A 20,339-nucleotide genomic window follows, 5' to 3' on the forward strand; every position below is an offset into this window, starting at 1 on the left:
TTTCAGATTTGATAAGTTCTATTGACATTGATTCAAGTTCACTGAATCTTTTCCCATCTGCGCCCGGACCACATTAGCTTATCAAATAAATTCTTTATGATTTAAAAAGAAATTTAAAGATTTTACATATTCATTTGAGAGAGAGAGAGAGAGAATGAGCACAGAGGGAAAGGGAGAAGCTGACTCCCTGCTGAGCAGAGAGCCTAACACGGGGCTCAATCTGAGGACCCAGAGATCATGACCTGAGGTGAAGGCAGATGCTTAATTGATTAAACAAACCAGGCCCCCTTTTATTATTTCATATATTTTTTATCCCTAGGAATCCCATTTGATTCTTTTCTAGTTTTTCTCTCCTATTTTCCTTTAAGTTGCTAACCTTTCCTCTAGAATATTTAACATATCCCTCATACTTATTTAAAAACTCTGTCTGAAAATTCCAACATCTGGACCATCTCTGTGTCTGATCTTATTGACTCTTTCCTCTTTAAACTATATGCATTTTTTGTTTACTTCTTCATGTCTTAGAAGCTTTTAAAGATCACATTACAGTTACTATGTGTAAAAAAAGAAAAAAACAATATGACGTTAAATAAATATTTTATACTACCTAGAAAAATCTGCGTGTGTAAGGCAATCTCATGCTCACAGTCTTCCAACCCCTGCTTGGCCTCATGGGAATGGACTTTGGGCATCGAACACTTTCTTACTAAGAGATAAAGAACCCATACAGGGATCCCTGGGTGGCGCAGCGGTTTGGTGCCTGCCTTTGGCCCAGGGCGCGATCCTGAAGACCCGGGATCGAATCCCACGTCCGGCTCCCGGTGCATGGAGCCTGCTTCTCCCTCTGCCTGTGTCTCTGCCCCTCTCTCTCTCTCTCTCTCTCTCTGTGACTATCATAAATAAATAAAAATTAAAAAAAAAAAATAGCCCATACAACCTGTGCCAGGTTTATCTTCTTGTGTGGGAATATCTTTCCCTGTTTCAGGCTCATTGAACCCAAATTGTTCTGCTTAAGTGTGTGTGTTACAGGCTACCTGGTCAACCCCACTGCTATGTCTGTCCTCTATGGGGAGGGGACAGCAGCCTTTCATTGCAGCAAGAGAAGGGTGCACGTAGGAGAATTGTCCTATGTTGGCTCTCAGGGCTCTCAGTTTCTTAGGGTGTCTTATGATCTGGTCCAATGCAAAATTCCTAGCAGATTTCAAGCAATGACAGTTTCTTTTGACTAGCTGTACTACCAAGGGAATTACTTTGAAAAGGGCAGTGTCTCTGAATCAGTAATTTGCTTCTGCAGAGTCAGAATATAGGGTGCATACAAATCACTTGGAGATCTTATTAAGATTTAAGTTCTACTTCAGTAGATTGAAGGTGAGATCTGAGATTTAGCATTTTTCTTAAGGCTCCATGCCCAGAGTGGAGCCCAACATGGGGCTTGAACTCACCACCCTGAGGTCAATACCTGAGCTGAGATCAGAGTCAGATGCATAACCAGCTGAGCCACCCAGACCCCTAAGAGTGAGCATTTTTAAATCAGCTCCCAAGTGATGCTAACCCTTGGATTCACCTTGACAGCTACTGTTTAATCTTCTAGGCCTGAAATCAAGATGCCTGACTCCTCACTAATGGTAGCTAGCTTCCAGGATGGTTCTTAATGATCTTCACCTGCTGATATTAACCCTTGTATAAGTCCCCTCCCACACTGTGTTAGGATTTATCTGTGTGATCAATTAAATATGGCAGAAATCATGGTATGTCACTTCCAAGATTGGGTTACCAAAGTCATTATGGCTTCTGTCTTGGTTCATGTCCTTTCTCTCCATCTCAGATCATTGACTTCAGTGAACGTTCACTGCCATATCTTCCATGTAAATAGAGTCTTCCCTGCGATTGAACATCTCTATGGAGAGGCTGACCTAGTGAGGAACTATGGCCTAAAGTCAACTTAGAGTGGTGAACTAAGTGAGATTTTAAGTGGACCTAACCCTATTTAAGCCATCAGATGACTATATCCTCAGAGGCCAGGTTGACTACAACCTCCTAAGAGATTCTGAGTTAGAACCACCCAATTAAGCTGAATCCCTGACCCTCAGAGACTGTTAAATAATAAAGATTTGTTATTTTAATTTAGGAAGAAATTTCTTATGATGTAATAGGTAACTAATACAAGTTGCTTAACTTCTCCATTTTATATCAATAGTATCGGTGGGCCTCAGAGAAATTAGATCAATACTTTTCACTTCAGGTTTTTTAGTGATTAAATTTCCCCAAATATGGTCAATTCCTAATCCCTAATCCCTATGAATGTCCTTATAAGGAGAGACCTGGAGAAACAGACACACAAGGAAGAAGGCCATACAATGCCAACAGAAGCTGAGAATGGAGCGATGCAACTGCAAGCCAAGGAATGCGAAGGATTGCCAAGGATTGCCAGCAATCACAGAAGCTTGGAAGAGGCTTTCAGAGCTTTCAGGAGCTTGGCTCTGCCAACCCCTTGGTTTTTCACTTCTAGCTTCCTGAACTATGAGATAATGAATTTCAGTTTAATTAAGCTACCCAGTTTACAGTAATTTTTATGGAAGTTCTAGGAAACTGATACAGATGCCCATCAGAATGATTTGTGAAACACCTAAAAAATAGACATGCCAGTTTCCCATTGAAGACACAGTAAGAATCTCAAATTCTTATTCATATTCATAAATACCTGCGATTTATGTGTTTTAAATCCAAAGCTTGTTATAATGCATAGTCAAACTTGAAAATCTCTGGACTGGATGATTTTGAAGGCTCAACTTTACAACTCAATGGTTTCAAGTCCTGATGGACTATTTTAAAAGAAAAGAAAATACAAATTTATAACTTACTTTGGTTATTCATGCAAACACATGAAAGCCATTTGCAATTGTTTGTGTGGATACATGAATAGACTTAATTAACTGCGTGGTACATAGACATTCTAGGTGTTGAGTTATTCATATTAAATTGTTTGTTTTGGAGTTGATACTAGTTTCAAAGACAAGTGCATTTAAATATTTAAAGATTTATAATTATCCCAAACAAGAACAGCATATGGTTTTGCTCCTGTAAGTGCTCCACAAAGAATAACTGCCTGTATTTTGCTGCATTTTTGAATTGTGTGATAAAGGAGAAAATTATCAGGATCTGGCTCCTCAGTTTTTGCTAAAATAATTACTGAAAAAATTGAACAGATGCTAGATATAAATAAATTTCATAAACTCAGATATTTGAAGATCTGTGGATTCTGGGCACTACTTGTAGAGATATATTTATGATGGCCTCAATGAAACAATTATTTTGTGTTTTTCCAGGTCAGTGCAGTGAGGTGAATCTCTCCTTCAAAAAACACCATAGCAACATTGTGTTGGAATGTCAATTCTTATCTGGCAGTAGGAGGGCAAACAAGCTCTTATTTCTATATAACCAGAGACTCAGCAGCCATAAATTACTTCCAAAATCATAATGTTCTTCTTTTTCTGTTCTCTACTGGCAGTACCCAAAGCACAGAAAATAAAATCTCTCTACTGAAAATAGAGATTCTAAAATTTGTTCCTATGACTTATAAAAAGAAGAGGTGACACCAATAGGATATGACCACATGGATCTCATTACACATGGTGAGGGCTTGGTGAGAAAGGCTGCCACTTCCACTGCATCATCAAATTTACCGAAGAAGAGGATTAGGCCAATTGGCAAGTGCCATTCTTGGGGAATTAAATTTAGAGCTGCTATCACTGCCACACTCACAACAGTACAGTAAAATCAGATGAATATACACAGAAAAGTTGAGAAGTATAAGATTATGTTTCTAACAGCGTACGCTTACCAGAGGGCAACTTAGGATTTATGATGATTTCTGTGTATTCAGGCAGAAGGAGCCAGCATGCAGCAGAAGATGTGATTCACATGTGGGCTTCAATTAAGGCTATCAAAGAGCAACAAGGGAACAAGATACAAGGGTAGGAAGGTAATTAGAACTTACTCTTAACATTTCTTAATTGCCAACCTTTATCAGTAGCAGATGGTAGGTGGGCAGGAATTTTGGGGAATAGCCACCTTTTTGACATTACCTCTAATTAAGAAGGCTTCTCAGTTATCAGGACAAACTTTGAAATCATTGTATTTTTCCCAGGTCAATATTAACTCAGAAGGTGTAATGAAGTCTGTTCCCCTTCTGTCTATCATTTACTCTAGCTGCTTCCATCTGTTCTAAGGTGAAAAGATGAACTTTTCAATGATTCTTGTCCAGGCTGCACACTCAGGGGTCCCCAATGACTCATGAGTGTTACTTCTCACTGGGTAAGTTTTAGGGGAGAATCATCCTAATCACATCATTGAGACAGACCTTAGAGAATCTAAAATGGGCTCTAATATGTCAGACCACCATATGCCATAACAAGGGGATTTGATACAAAACAATGGAAACAAAATATTGCTACCCAGCACTCAGTTCCAACGCAATACTGTTTTGAAAGAAGGAAACCATCCCAGGCCAGTGCAAGACCAGTGCAGACCAGTTGAAGATGTTTATTATTTTTCTTTACAAATCCTATTCTTAGTAGACCCTAGGTTAAGACAATCACTCTGCCTAAATGCAGTTTTCTTTAAAAAAAAAAAAAATGTTTATTTTAGAGAGAGCAGGGGGAGGGGCAAAGGGAGAGTGAGAGAGAGAATCCTCAAGCAGATTCCCCACTGAGTGCAGAGCCCAATGTGGGGCTTGATCCCCAAGCCTGACATCATGGCCTGAGCCAAAATCAAGAGTTGGCCACTTAACTGACTGAGCCACCCAGATACCCCTAGATGCAGAATTTTCCTAAATGTGTCCAATTCATGTATCTGTAAATTCCTCTTATAAATACAACATCATCACCGTGACAGCTTCTCTTTTTATAGAACAGTTACTCTATGGCAATGATGTGTGGTTTTCATACCAACAGCATCAGCAACACCTAGAAAGTTGGCAGTAATGCAGATTCTCAGGCCTCACCCCAGGGGCACTGAATCAGAACTCTGGGGATAGGGCTCAGAAGCCTGTGTTTTAATAAGCTCCCCCATATTTCTAAGGCAAACTAAAGTTTTAAGCCATGATCTTAGGAATAGTTACCAGTTAGTGGGTGATGGCCTGTACCATATCATTTACTTTAAAAGCATTATGTCAGCTAGTCATCACAATTACGTGAAACAAGTTCTATCATTACTCTCTTTCTATAGGTCAATAATAAAAGGCTTACCAATACAAAGTAACATGGCCAAAGTCCCAAGCTAAAAAGTGGGAGCTAGATTTCTAACCACATTCTGACCAGTCTAAGCTCATACTTCTAACCACTGAAGAATATCCAAGCAGAAATAGAAAAGACAAGAACCCCAATTTTGTGCAAAGATATGCCATAGGCACTTAGAAAAGCCAGCTGTAGGCCCCAAATAGAAAAATACAGAAAACTTTTCAAAAAATACAAGGCTCTGGGAGTCAGCAATTGACCCAGTGTTGAGAAAAATAATGGCCTCCCTTAAAGACTTAAAATCTCCTGTACTGTGGAATAAAATATCTGTATCCCATTTTAAAATATGATCTAAGACCAAGTTAGTAAGTGTTTTCCAAAATCTCATTTGGGAGGCAACTAATCTGAAACATTAATAATATATAAGTTATAGTCCTGGATATTGTGGCAGATGGTGCCTGCATTTCATCTTCATCCTATCTAGTGACCCCAGGAAGGTTACATGTAGGTTAGCTTCCTTGAGGATCATCTTTAACACATTGTGTTTTAGTGCTAAACATTCAATTGAAAAATTGAGGGAAGCATGTAAAAACCAGTTTGTATTTGTTTTTTGGAATAAATAAATGTATGTTTAGAAAATGTTTAACATATTATTCAGTGCCCTTTGAAGGACTCACATTAAACAAGACAACATGACTTTTCCAAAGGTGATTCGTGGTGAGTCATTGGTTCTGCAGGATATTAATGAGCCTCCCAGGAAACTTGTTCTGCTGTTGAGTAGGCCTATAAATACTAGCTTACATCTAGTTATCCTATGTCATTGTTGTACATCTTCTCAGAAGCTTTAGCATGACAGTGTGTTTGTGAATTTCTAAGGAAATTTTAAAAATGGTTAACATAGCTCAGTTCATTGACCCGTGGAATCCTTTTTTTTTTTTTTTTTTTTTTTTTGATAATCATGGTGGAAAGCTAGAGTTCTGTAGAATATGAGCTAGGATACATTTTTATAATTAAATATCAGGAGAAATATCTTCCTTGAGGCATTGTTATGCTCTCTTTTTGCCTTATGTTCTAGAACTCATAATCAAGTCAGATATGCAATTGTGCAAAATGATAGCATGATGTAGAGAAAAAAAGCACAAACTCCAAAGCCTATCTATTTGGATACATCCCAGTTCTACCGCTCACTAGCTATACGACTAGCAAAATGCTTGAACTTTGCCTCAGTGCCCTCAGCTGGAAAATGTTATTCTTAAAAAATAAGACCAACCTCTTAGAATTGTTTCTAAGATTAAAATTTGTGAAGGACTTAGAAGAGTACCTGACATATGGTAAAAACTACATAAATATTTGTTAACTAGCAATTAAACTAGCTCTCAAAGCTAGTATCATTCACTTTTGATCTAGCTCCTGCTTGTCAGAATCTATTTCTCTTTTATTAATTTTAAGGTATCCAAGTCACTTGTGGGTGGCATACTTTTTTAGAATTATATAAATGATATGAGGGCATGTTTCAAAATGAAGCAGATGGTACAAAAAGGAACTTTCAAAATAAACCAGTCAGTGTTTCTGAGAACAGTTCAGGAAAATAAGTGCCTTGTCAATTTAATGTTAATATAGTTAATGAAGACTCCACTGGATCTGGTTGGTCGATTGTAGGTGCCAGCTTTGTGACACTCCTCCAAGTTTAGTATCTAATTCCATTTGCTCTGATTTTAGTTTCCCAAGAAAACTTTCCTACTGTAATAATCAGCTATAGTGGGCATAATTTATTCCTCTTAACAGTATTTTGGTTTATCTTTTGTTCTTCTCTGACTTTGAGTAAATTAATTTATCAGAGCTTGAACACTTTGAGTAAATTGCTAGAAATGCGTTTTTATACTGGCAAAGATAAAAAGTTGCAGAAGAGACAGAAACAGAAGCAGTGCCCATGACCAGGGGACATGGAACTGATTATACTGGAGATGACTCTGCTTCCATCCCTAGCTGCCTGAGGGCCTTGCTCTACCCCTATAGATCTCTGGTGATGAAGGCATGCTATTTGAAGAAATGGGGAAAAAAGGTGTTTTCCACCTGACAAAAGAGTATGTTGTGAGACAATAATTAAATCAAGATTGAAGGTAGGTTTGGAACCTGCCAGTGTTAATGAAGATTTATTCACTAGTGACATTTGATCAGAACTACTGGGTGGATTTTTAGATTTCATTAGTTAAAGACATAAAATGGTCCTCTGATTAAAGAGGGGAAAAAACAGTAGGGAGCACCCATAAATTACTATAGCTCAATTAGGTGCAGACAGTTTAGTGAGTGTTTATTACTAGTACAAAGGAAGATTTTCCAATTAGATTAAAAGGTTTTGAAAACAACAGTTATAGGCACAGTGATTTAGACCAATTGCTAGAATAATGTATCGTGAGAAGTTTTATTGATTAAAAGTAAACTGATAAGTGATTTGTAGTGTTCATTGTTTATCAGTAGAACCCCTGCTGTGAGGTACACTTTTCCTCACAAGATCAATGAGAGGACTGGGCTAATTTCTTCTCGCCCTGAAAATTGATAAGAATATAAAGGGCAGCTGTATCACTGCTGAAAATACCACCATGATTTATTCAGGTTAATCATCAAGAAAGTGACATTGCATAAATCATTGGGAATTTACCATGCTGGGCTGGGTCCTTCAAGCCGGTTTCACTGTCATGAGGTGGACCAAAGAAAGACAAAAAGAAGCCTAGGATTTAATCAGACAAAGCCTTCAGCTCACTAAGCTGCCAGGTTACTGCAAAACCTGGACATGGCAAAGAATCAAAGGGAAGTTGCAGAGACACTTTCTCCTATATAATTTATGACAATAATTTGGTGAGATGGAGCCTAAGATGCAGGCTGGTAGTTCATGGGTCCCTTTTGCCTTGAGGTATCCATATGACTTCTAGGGGCAGGTCTTGAAGTAGGCATTTCATTGGCCACAAACTTTCTTACTATGTGTGATTAAAATGAAAATGAGAGAAAAACAGAGAAATGGTAGCTGAATCTCTGGATTCTGCAGATAAAAGCATACTAATGTATGCTACATGTAGATATCATGACATATAGTACAGGAATTCTGCATAAGGAAGGGAAGGAGCAAGTATCACCCCCCCCCCCAATGTTTAGAGATAAGCAATATTCCCTTTTCTTTTCCTTATTGAAATATATCCCGAATTTGTCATGCTGGAAGATTTGCCCCTTGTGGTTCTATTCTTTCTCATTTGCTTTTTCTAACTTTGACTTTCCTAACTGAAGTTCTGTAGCGAGAAGCAGCAGCTTGAAACCTCCAAAGGGCGGAATAAGACAACAAACGAGCATTCCATCTGTTGTGACATTTAGTATTCGCTTTTCCTGAGAAACTGCTTAGTGAATCAACTTCATATTAGCATTAAGAAATTAAGATCTTAGTTCACATGATGCATGTACATGTCTATTTCCCCCGAATATGGAGTCTGCCTGGTTTGAATACCCGCATTGCTCTTCCTATGTGCATGTGTATGACATGGACTTATTTTTCGATGAATGAAATCAAAGCTGTATACCTGAGGTGCCCTGGTGGGGAAGTCAGTGCCACATCCGCCCTGGCCCCAAAGATCACCCCTCTGGGTCTGTCTCCAAAAAAGGTTGGTGTTGACATTGCCAAGGCAACAGGCAATGGGAAGGGCCTGAGGATGACCGTGAAACTGACCATTTGAACAGAGAGGCCCTGACTGAAGTGGTACCTTCTTCCTCTGCCTTGGTTATCAAAGCCCTCAAGAAACCTCCAAGAGACAGAAAGAAGCAGAAAACCGGGAAACACAGTGGAAATATCACTTTTAATGAGATTGCCAACATTGCTTGACAGATGTGATACTGATCTTTAGCCAGAGAACTCTCCAGAAACATTAAAGAGATCCTGGGGACTGCCCAGTCTGTGGGCTGCAGTGTTGACAGCCGTGACTCCATGACATCACAGACAGCGTCAGCAGTGTGTGGTGGAATGCCCAGCCAGCTAAGAACTGCCAGGGAAAAGATTTCAATACAGCGTCATTTGACCAAAACCAAAACCAAAACAAACAAACAAACAAACAAAAAGGCCTAATCTCTCCACTAATGACTTTTGTCTATAAATGGAGATATTTTATTTTTATCTTTTTTTCCCCAAAGATTATTTATTTATTAATGAGAGACACAGAGAGAGGGAGAGACACAGGCAGAGGGAGAAGCAGGCTCCATGCAGGGAGCCTGATGCGGGCCTCGATCCTGGGTCTCCAGGATCACGCCCTGGGCGGAAGGCAGACGTTAAACCGCTGAGCCACCCAGGGATCCCAAAATGGAGATATTTTGACTTACCAAATAAAAAAAGCATATTAATTTCACTTCTGATAAGTACCTATTTAAATTATCAGATATTGCATAAGAGCCATCAAAACATATTTATTGAGACATATTTATCTCTTCAAATAAATGCTGAGTTACCACAAACTCTTCAGGTATCTGTCCTAACAATATGTGAGTCTGAGAACACAAGAAGACTGTGGACAACCAATGCTGCTATCTTAAAATGATGTGATTTCCTTTCTGTTATGCATGTTGGAATAAAACAAGTAGTCTTACACTGAAAATCCCTAGCAATCTGAACAATATGCTTAGAAACTAGCAGTTATGTTCTATCATTGAATCCTGTCCATGTGCCTTTGAAATAGCTCAAATGTTTATATTCCCTTGTTCATATTTACAATTTGCATTTGCATTTTGTTCCATTATTTCCTCTATTCTAAACTACAGCAATTATCTCAGAAATGACCGTGGCTTCTGTTTTCTTCTTTATTCAAATCTATGATCCTAAAATCTTTCATGGGCACTCAGCATTTGCTGAGCACTAAACCAAGCAGTGGCTTCTGTTGTGGTCCAGTTCTGCAGTGGGGCTTTGGGCATCACTTTCAAATCTCAGTATCAGTACTGTCTTCTTCAGTCAATGGTTCCAAATGCCATTTTACATTCTGTAGTAACTCTCTCCAAACTGAGCCTAAACTCGCCAGAGTGGATGATGGTAACCACAGATGAGCACTAACTCCACAGATAAATATATTTCCACTGTACATTAGAAATAGAATAGTTAAATGTCTGTTAAGTTTATACAGATAGTGAGTAATTGTTTAGGATTCAAATCCAGGGCAAACTATCTGAGACCATGCTTTCAAGCATGATGATATAAAGTGTGTGTATGTTCACTCTTCTATTCTCTCCTTGTAAAGAGACAAGGAGACATCCTTGTCTGCTGACAAGATGAAACCTAGTTACCTTCACTTGTCACCATAGGTCACGTTTAACTTCTCCCATGCTTCTTTCTTATTGTTTGTTTCTACCCTAAAGCACTCTGTGATTCCAGTGCCACTGAGCTTCCTCCTGGACTTGCTCATCTGTGGTGTGTCAAACCCTGATTCTTTCTTTCTTTCTTTCTTTCTTTCTTTCTTTCTTTCTTTCTTTCTTTCTTTCTTTCTTTCTTTCTTTCTTTCCTTCCTTCCTTCCTTCCTTCCTTCCTTCCTTCTTTCTTTCTTTCTTTCTTTCTTTCTTTCTTTCTTTCTTTCTTTCTTTCTTCTTTCTTTTAAAGATTTTTATTTATTTATTCATGAGAGACATAGAGAGAGGAGAGGCAGAGACACAAGCAAAGGGAGAAACAGGCTCCATGCAGGGAGCCTGACATGGGACTTGATCCCGGGACTCCAGGATCACGCCCTGGGCCGAAGGCAGTGCTAAACCGCTGAGCCACCAGGGCTGCCACCCTAATTCTTTCATCTGGAATTCTTCCCATCCATTTGCCCAAATCCTACCTATACTTTGGAGGATTTATTCTTAAACTATTTCTCTAAGAAAATTGTAATGCATAATGATCCTTTGGTTTTAATTTCATATTGCTTTAAAGCACCAAATACCCAACTGAGACAGGAGACTGAAATGGTAAAGGGTAATAAGAAAAAAAAAAGAGAGGGATATTATGACCAGAGGAAGCCAGAAAGTGTTCCTTACTAGGCAGAAACAAAAGATGTCTCCTAGACCACTAAACACTTGCGGATAAATTGTGGAAAGCTGGTATGAATCTGCAGAGGAGGAAACATCATGTTGGTTTGGGAAGTTTGGAGGGCTTAATCATACATGTGGACAAAAGTATGCCAATTAGATGTTTTTCCAAAAGCCTTTGATGAGGGATATTAATATTAGTCATTTCAAAGTTATAACTATTGTGTTTTCCCAGCAGATTCAGAACAATAGGGAGAACTAAAAGGGCTCATCTACAGAGGGTATGATACTAATCCTGGTGGTTTTCTGGCATCGGAACTAGGCTTGGTCCTTGTAACAGATTGTATTATGTTCTGAATTATTTTCTCCCTCCTTCCCTGTTAGAAGATTACGTATTTCTATCTTTTACCATGTGACTTGCTATCCCCTTCTGTGGAAAGAGTATACTTTCCAACCTCATGGTATCATGCTGGTCCAAATGATTTACTTTGGGCAATGGAATTTGAGTAGAAGTGAGAATATGGCAATTGTGAGTAGACGGTTTGAGAGCCATTGCATACTTTGGTTTGATCTCCTTTCCTCTCTTATAAGAATCCTATGTTCAAGATAGGGCCTTCAGGTTCTATTTGTAGCCTGCATTCTGGAATAGGGCAGAAACGTGGGGCAGGAGCAGAACTATTGGGACAAGTAGCTAATACAAAACAGGAACAAGGGCAAAACAAAACAAAACCACACACAAAACATCCCTTTGTTTTTATGAACTACTTGAGACTTAGGGGAGGGTCATTTGTTACAGTAATGTGACCTAGAAAAAAATTGATGTAGTCTTATATAAGTAGTTAAATGACCAACTATGCATAGTCTTATGTAAATTTTGTTGAATGACCTGGAGAAAAGCCTGCATTGTTTTCCCTTCAATTTGCAGATAACACAGAGCCATTTTGAATAATTAAATGAAAACAGGTAATTACCTGAGCATTTGCTAAATCTCAAGCATTGTGCCCACAGCTTTACCAACTTTATTTCCAGTATCCTATATAGTTCTTGCTAAAACCCTATTACAGGATCCCTGGGTGACGCAGCGGTTTAGCACCTGCCTTTGGCCCAGGGCACGATCCTGGAGACCCAGGATCGAATCCCATGTCAGGCTCCCTGCATGGAGCCTGCTTCTCCCTCTGCCTGTGTCTCTGCCTCTCTCTCTCTCTCTCTCTGTGTGACTATCATGAATAAATAAATAAAATCTTAAAAAACAAAAAACAAAAACAAAAACAAAAATACCCTATTACAAATGTATACCTTTACTGGCAAGGAAGTTCACTTGCCCAAGGTCATAGATCTACTACCATGCAGGCTCAATGAAACCTGGCTTCAAGTGCCTGACTTTCAAGCATTTATGAATTTTAGAGTGAACACGTGATATCAAACTAAGGTATGAAGTGGTAATCCAAACAATGGTAATAGAATTGAGAATCCTAAAAATGTAGAAATTACTTTAGGAAGGGTAAAAAAGAGCCTCTATAAGACATCCAAATAGAAGCAATTGCCACACTATATAGACATTGAAAATAAAAGCTTAAGGATGCAATGGAAATCTAAAAAGCTATGGAGAATATGGGAAAAATGAATATGGCTTCAGATATAAATTTCAAACATCATGAGTTATTATTTCTTGCTTTGCTTGAATACATGTAATTTAGATTCAATAAAATTGTGTTATGGGTTGAATTCATATGTTGATGTCTTAACCCTTAATGCCTCAGAATATGACATTATTTTGAAATAGAGTTGTTGCAGATGTAATTAGTTAAATTAAGATGAGGTCATAAAAAAAAAAAAGATGAGGTCATTTTGGAGGAAGGAGAGTCTCTAAATCCAACATGACAGGCATCTTTATAAAACAGGGAAATTTGGACATATACATACAGAAAATGCCAAGTGAAGATAATGGCACAGATCAAGGTGATGAAGGAGAAGCTAACAATGGCTGAAGATTGCTGTCACACCACCAGAAGCTTGGAGAGAAGAATGGAACAGATTTCTCCCTCACAGCCTTCAGATGGAGCCAACCTGGCCCTGGGTTTCCTAGTCTCCAGGGAACAAGAGATAATGCCTTTCTGTTGTCTAAGCAATCCAATTTGTGGTACTCTATTACCCTAGTGGTCCTAACAAACTATTGCAAAGTGATCATTAACTTAGGAAGTAAGTCGTAAACCTAAAGAATACGCTCATTACAATGTCATAATAATTTATCAACAGGATAAAAGAAACTTGTATAAATTCATAATTCATAGAGCTATAATGATCTGTGAAGAACAACTGTGACCTGTTCAGGCTTCTAGTCTTTGAGGCTAACTTCAGGGCATAGCGGAGGGTGGAGTGGGGGGTCCGAAGGCATGAAAAGATTTTAGTTTATTATATGAAAGGTAGAGACATTTGCAGTTACTTGAACAATTAAGGTTACTTCAGTAAGACTGGGATAATTTTCCAGATTTAATTTTTAGTGTTTCCCAAGAGTGCCTAATATCTCCTTGGCAACTATTTAGTTACCTTAAAAATGTAGGCATAGTGGGAAGGGCAGAAGCACTCCGGCCTTCTGTGGAAATAGTATATTCTTTCATATTCTTTCATGCCCTCTAGCATTCAGCGGAAAACGGCACCCTCAGGGTCACAGAGAGTTAATTCACATCCCAGATGCCTAACTTACTCCCTGCGAGGAAATTACTCATTGGCAGGACAAGGTCATTCTTCATTTTAACCATTACCATAGCATTTTATATTGTCATGTGCTATGTGGTTTTGCGATCCTCAAATTCCCCTGGTGAAGTAAAGGGGATGACAATCACAATTATGTCTGATTTACAGACTAGGGAACTGGGACTCCAGCAAGAGACAAAGCCATCATTGGTAAGGGCCATCCCAGAAGGCAGGGGCTCTGGCTCAGGTCTCTGTTCATCATGTGGCATGCAGGAATAAACCTGAGGGATATTAGCTGTGTGTGCAATTCTTACATTTCTTGGAACTTGAGCTCCCCACCCAAGCTGATTTTTGTCAGCAGCCATCTGTCAAAGAAACAAAAGGTACCAAGGAGGTTAAGTACAAATTGTGTACAATGTGTTAGTTTCAGGATTAGAGATGGCTGCAAAATCAAAATGAAACACTGTAACTTAAAGTCAACTTTCGGAAACATGATCAGGAGGGCTAAGGACAAACTCTCCTCACTAGTTGAGACTATTTTGGCAGATGAATCCAGTTAATAGCATCAGTGGAGGTGTGTGCACGCCAGAAAACACAAAGCTTAGGAAAAAAAAAAAAATACAAAGAACAAAAACTCCATTACTTAGCATATTTTTCATCTGAAAATCTATGTTAATTTGAAAAAAAAAATCACTATTTCTACTCTGTCACTTCATTATGAGATCAAAGCGTGGCTGGGCATTTATTTTTGACAAACCTGTTCTTACCTACATTTGCAGCATATGAACTTAGTTTTTGTCCAGTGAAGCATTTTGCCTGTAAAGCAATGCTGGGCTTTTAGTTATGAGTGTTGTGGGGATGTACTTTTATATTTAAATCCAAACCTAGGATCTCGGTTCTTGAAAACTGATAAAAGTTTGAAAATGAAATATCTGAAAGAGCCCTTAAGTCAACATTCAAGTCTCAGCTGGAATCTTGATCTACAAGATCAGGGTGGCTGGTTGATTTTCGAATTTCTAAAGTTGAAGGTTGGATATTTCATGTCTGTCTCAAGGTAAATCCTCAGAGAAGCGGCCAGAACAGATGTGATTTTATGTAATTTAATGTTTACTTGCTTTTATTTTAAAGTTTGAAACGTTCTTACCCATTTTCCTGCTGCCAATCAGAGATCCAACTTTGCCCTGAATGTGGCAACATTGATTCCAAAATCAATATTGTGTTGCCAGTGCTTAGAGAGCATGATTGCTCTTTCAAAGAAAAGAGGCTGGATAGAGGTGGCCCTTCTGAGTTTGATCAATTTTACCACAATGAGGCAGAAGAGTTAATAATCAGTGTGGTGACCTATTTATATTGATGTCACGCAGGCCCAGGGCTCTTCTGGCACAAAGGTTTACACATGGGAATTATAATTTGGGGGATGACAAGTGTGGAAGCAGCTGCCACAAATCTATGTCAGAGTACACGAAAACTTTTCTAGTGATTTTACGACTTAGTAAAACAAAAATATAATTAGACTTAATTGTACCATCCAAATCACACTCTAATACAATTATAGAATTTCTTGTTTGGTGGCAAGACTATAGTATCTACTAAACTAAATAACTTTCATAACAGACCAAGCAAATTGATTGCTGTCATATGCTATTCCATGTACTAATAAGGAAGCATCCTTGGATATTTTTGCACCTAAACTTTAAGATAAAATTCTATCCAAATACAAATGTTTGGAAAGAAATTTCTACTTTAAAAAAATTTTTTTTAAGATTTTATTTATTTATTCATGAGAGACACACAGAGAGGCAGAGATATAGGCAGAGGGTGAAGCAGACTCCTCGCAGGGAGTCCAATTGGGACTTGATCCCAGACCCCAGGATCATGCCCTGAGCTGAAGGCAGATGCTCAACCGTGAGCCACCCAGGTGTTCCAGAAGTTTCTACTTTAATGAGAAATTAAACTTCAAAAGAATGTACATTTGGTGGGGCATCTTTTTTTCTATAAATCATTTTTTTGTTTGTAAAATTCACATAACTTAAATTCACCATTTTAATTGTGCAATTTCGTAACATTTAGTGTATTCACAATGCTGTGCAACACTCACCTCTGTCTAGTTCCAGAATACTTTCATCACCCCACAAGGGACTTCCATACCCTTGAACAGTCACTACCCCTTTTTCCCTACCCACAGTGGTTCCCTGGCAACCACTCATCTACTCTCTGTCTCTACAAATTTATATGCCCTGGATATTTCATAGAAACGGAATCATACAACATGTGGCCTTTATGTCTGCCTTAAACTTTGACTAGGCCTAATGTTTTCAAAGTTATCCATGCTATAACATATACCAGTGCTTCATTATTTTTTATGACCAAGTGATGTCCGATTGTACCACATTTTGTTTATTCATTCCTCAGTTTATCAACATCTGGGCTGTGTGTATTTTTTCAACGACTCTAAATAGTACTGGCATGAACATTATGTACAAGGATTTGTTGGAACATCTCTTTTAAATTCTTTGGAGCATATACCTAGAAATAGCTGGCTCACGTGGTAGTTCTACATCTGAATGAAACACTGCCAAACCATTATTCATAGTAGCCGTACCATTTTACATATCAGCAATATATGGGTGTTCCGATTCTCCATATCCTTGCAGTATTTGTTATTTATTATTATTATCATTTTCATCCTAGTAGCTGTTACTTGGTATCTCATTGTGTTTGATTTGCATCTCCCAAATGACAAATGATGAGCATCTGTTCATGTGCTTATTGATCATTAGTGTATCTTCTTTGGAGAAATTTTTATTTATTTATTTATTTATTTATTTATTTATTTATTTATTTATTTATTTTTCCTTTGGAGAGATTTCTGTTCATGTACTTCACCCAGTTAATTGGGTTCTTTGTCTTTTTTTGCTGGTAGTGAGGGTTCTTTACATACTCCGGATACTAGATTATTTTCATATGATTTGCAAATACTTTCTCCCATTATGTGGGTTTCATTTTCACTTTCTTGATAGCATCCTTTGATGCACAAATGTTTTTAATTTTGATGAAGTCCCATTCATCTTTTTTTCCCTTTGTTGCTTGTGTTTTTGGTGTTATATCTAAGAAGCCATTGCCAACTCCAAGGTCATGAGATTTACTTTTGCTTTCTCCTAAGAATTTTGTGATTTTAGCTCTGACATTTACCTCTTTATTCCATAATTTTTGTATATAGTATGAGGAAAGATTCCAATTTCATTCTTTTGCATGTGGATACCCAACTATAGCATCATTTGTTAAAGGTGATATTCTTTCCCCTTAAATGGTTTTGGCATCCTTGTCGAAATAAATTGACCACAGACCTATTGGTTTATTTCTAGATTATTATTATTATTATTCCATTAATCTATGCTTTTCCTTATGTCAGTACTACACTCATTTGATTACTATAGCTTTGTAGTAAATTCTGGAATTAAGAAATGTGAGTACTCCAACTTTGTCTCCAAGATTGTTTTGGCTATTTGTGGTCCCTTGGAATTCCATATGAATTTTAGAATCAGCTCTTCCATTTCTTAAGAAAGAAAAAAAAAGGCCATTAAGACTTTGTAATAATTGCATTAATGTTGCTTTAGAGAATAATTCCTTTTTAACAATGTTGTGTCTTCCAATCCATGAGCATGCAATGTTTTTCCATTTATTTAGTTCCTTAATCTTTTTAGCAATGTTTCATAGCTTTCAATGTACCAGTCTTGAGCCTCCTTGGTTAAATTTATCCCTTAGTATTTTATTCTTTTTATGTTATTATAAATGAAATTGTTCTCTTGATTTCCCTTTTGGATTGCTCACTGGCAGTATATAGAAATACTACTGATTTTTTGCATATTGTTCTTGTATCATTCAACTTTGCTGAATTCATCTCATAAAACTATGTTTTATATTATAGAAACTAGTTGAAAATAGACTAGAGAATATCTGGAAATGGGTACAATGGGTTACTACAGGCAAACCATTACACTTTAAAGAAATCAACAGGACTATTTTTAAAATCATAATTGATGTTATGGCTATTATCATATACCTGTTTCATAAAATAATAGTGATTTTAAGATAAACACTTCTTGCTATGACCAAAATAATCATAATATACACTGGCTTTCAGAATGACTATTCTTTATGCTTACAAAATATTTTTGTCTCATGGGTAAATAATAAACCTGCCTGCCCCAAACCTATAAATCATTAGAAAAAGCAAAAAGGAACCTAGGAGCTAAGCAAAATAGATTTTTAACAAAAAGAAATGGTGAAATATATAACAACCTATTGAACATTTAGTACTCGCATACATATTTTTTGTGAAAATTTGTATTTTAAATAGCACTTTGGTTTGGGTGAGGGCGTGGGTCCTCTCTGTCTATATATTGGTGGAAACTTTGTGGTATTTACAGACAAGTTTAAACCATAGCACCATGGGACACCTGGGTGTCTCAGCAGTTGAGCGTCTGCCTTTGGCTCAGGGTGTGATCCTGGAGTCCCAGGATTGAGTCCCACATCAGCCTTCCTGCATGGAGCCTGCTTCTCCCTCTGCCTGTGTCTCTGCCTCTCTCTCTCTCTGTGTGTGTCTCTCATGCATAAATAAATAAAATCTTAAAAAAAAATAAACAGAGCACAGAGAGTCTGCCACTATAAGGAAAATAAATACACAAAACTTGTTAAGCAAATTTTATCAGTAAACAGACAGGAATTATACTAAATTAAAAAGCTTAGTGGTGATAATATAGAAGTGACCAAATTCCACAGAAAAAAAAATCTAAGAGATAATTGTATGGTTAAAAAGAGTGGGAAGAGGAGCTTAATTCTCTAGCAATAAAGAAAAAGAACTGAAGCAGAATAGGATGTCTCAGGGATGAGACTGCGATCACAAAGAAAACTTGAAGGAGCTTGATAGTTCCTGGCCAAATACAGGACAAAAAAACCTGGGGAAGAATCAGATTTCAAATTATGAGCTTAATGAACGAAGTAAGCAATGTGCAGGGAGCTTAAGCAGCAGAATTGTGAACCTATGCAATATCTCCCTGTGATCCTGACAGAAGCTGAGCTCTCTAGGCAGAAGTATGAAGTAACTGGTTGGAAATATTTTAGGGCAAATACATAGGATACAGTTTATGGCATGAAGAGCATGGCACTTAAAATAATTTTGTTTTAAAGTCCCAACTTAAATTCCCTTAAGCAATAGCAGTGAAAGGTGACCAGTGACAAAATAACAGGAGTCAGTCTTCAGAATTTGCTCTAAGTCAGCTTCATCATGCTGATCAGACAGTGTTTGAAAGTTCAAGTCAGCACCCATCAGTGTAGGAAAACATATAGCATTCAAAGTTTTAGAGGGTGTCCAGACATAAAGGTTAACCCTGCTTCCAGCAAGGGTCAACCTGTGAATATATGGTTATCTTAAAGCAAAAAAATCTAAGATAGTGTGTGCTTATTTCCTTTATGAAATAAATAATTCTTCATTTACAAAAGTTCTAAATATGACATCTCTTATATCAGAAATGGTCCAAATAAAAAAAAGAAAAGCAATCCCTAGAGTATTAAGAGAGTATCTTTTACATTAAGGTAAAATAAATTCATGGAGGTGCTCACTCATCTGTGTCTTGGACACTGAAATGCGATACTCAGGTTCTTTCTGGTGAAGGACTTACTGCCTCAGCTGCTGGGGAGTGCTGCTGCCAGACAGCTTTGAACTGTCCACCCCTTCCAGGGATCGATTCAGCTACAGAGAGCTGCCTTGCACATGGTCACAGTCTCTCCTGCAGTGGGACCCCCAACCAATAACAGATTTATGCAGGAATATAAAGTTCAGCCATTTTAGCCTGACTTAGCACAGCTCTGGAAGTCCCACTTTGTCTACAGAGCCCCACATTGAGTTGACTAGGGCCTCTGATGAGCCTTGATGGTATCCCAACTTCTTCCTCTGCTCAAGCTTGCTACCCCACCTCTCTTCCATAAGTGCTGATTTCAGGATCCTTAAAAAAATAGTCTACATGTTAAATCCTCTGCCTACCAGAGACTACTTCCCCAGAGATCCAACTTCTACCAGTATACAAAGTCTATCAAACATACCTGTAAAGAAAAATGCATCCAGATTGTAAAAATGTACCGATTAACAAAACATATTGTAAGGAAAATGCATCCAGATTGTTGAATTAGATACAGATTTTCAGAGATAATAGAGAATTGAGGGGAAATTATAAAAAATGGAAGAGCTTAAAAAATAAAATAAAAAATTTAAAAAATAAAAAAAAAAGGAAGAGCTTCAATAGTAAGAAGTAGAGAATCAACATTCAAGCTAATATAAATGTAGTGGTTAAAGGGAGTATGTGGGTGTATATTCTGAATAGTATGCCT

At 37.8% G+C, this 20,339-nt stretch overlaps 1 long non-coding RNA gene and 1 pseudogene across 4 annotated transcripts in view; one reads left to right on the forward strand and one right to left on the reverse strand.

Annotated features, from left to right (window-relative positions):
* Positions 1–3,968, reverse strand: part of LOC144304375 (uncharacterized) — an 85,361-nt gene extending 81,393 nt beyond the window's left edge. For all 4 annotated transcript variants that reach the window (XR_013371268.1, XR_013371270.1, XR_013371269.1 and 1 more), the window contains exon 1: positions 3,842–3,968. This is a non-coding gene — a long non-coding RNA (uncharacterized LOC144304375). The remainder of the gene's footprint in view (positions 1–3,841) is intronic.
* A 4,808-nt stretch (positions 3,969–8,776) lies between these two features.
* On the forward strand, positions 8,777–9,253 carry LOC144303958 (large ribosomal subunit protein uL11 pseudogene; annotated as a pseudogene).
* The last annotated feature ends 11,086 nt before the right edge of the window (positions 9,254–20,339 follow it).

The sequence above is a fragment of the Canis aureus genome, chromosome 33 (assembly GCF_053574225.1).
Source record: "Canis aureus isolate CA01 chromosome 33, VMU_Caureus_v.1.0, whole genome shotgun sequence".
NCBI classification, from domain to species: Eukaryota; Metazoa; Chordata; class Mammalia; order Carnivora; family Canidae; genus Canis; species Canis aureus.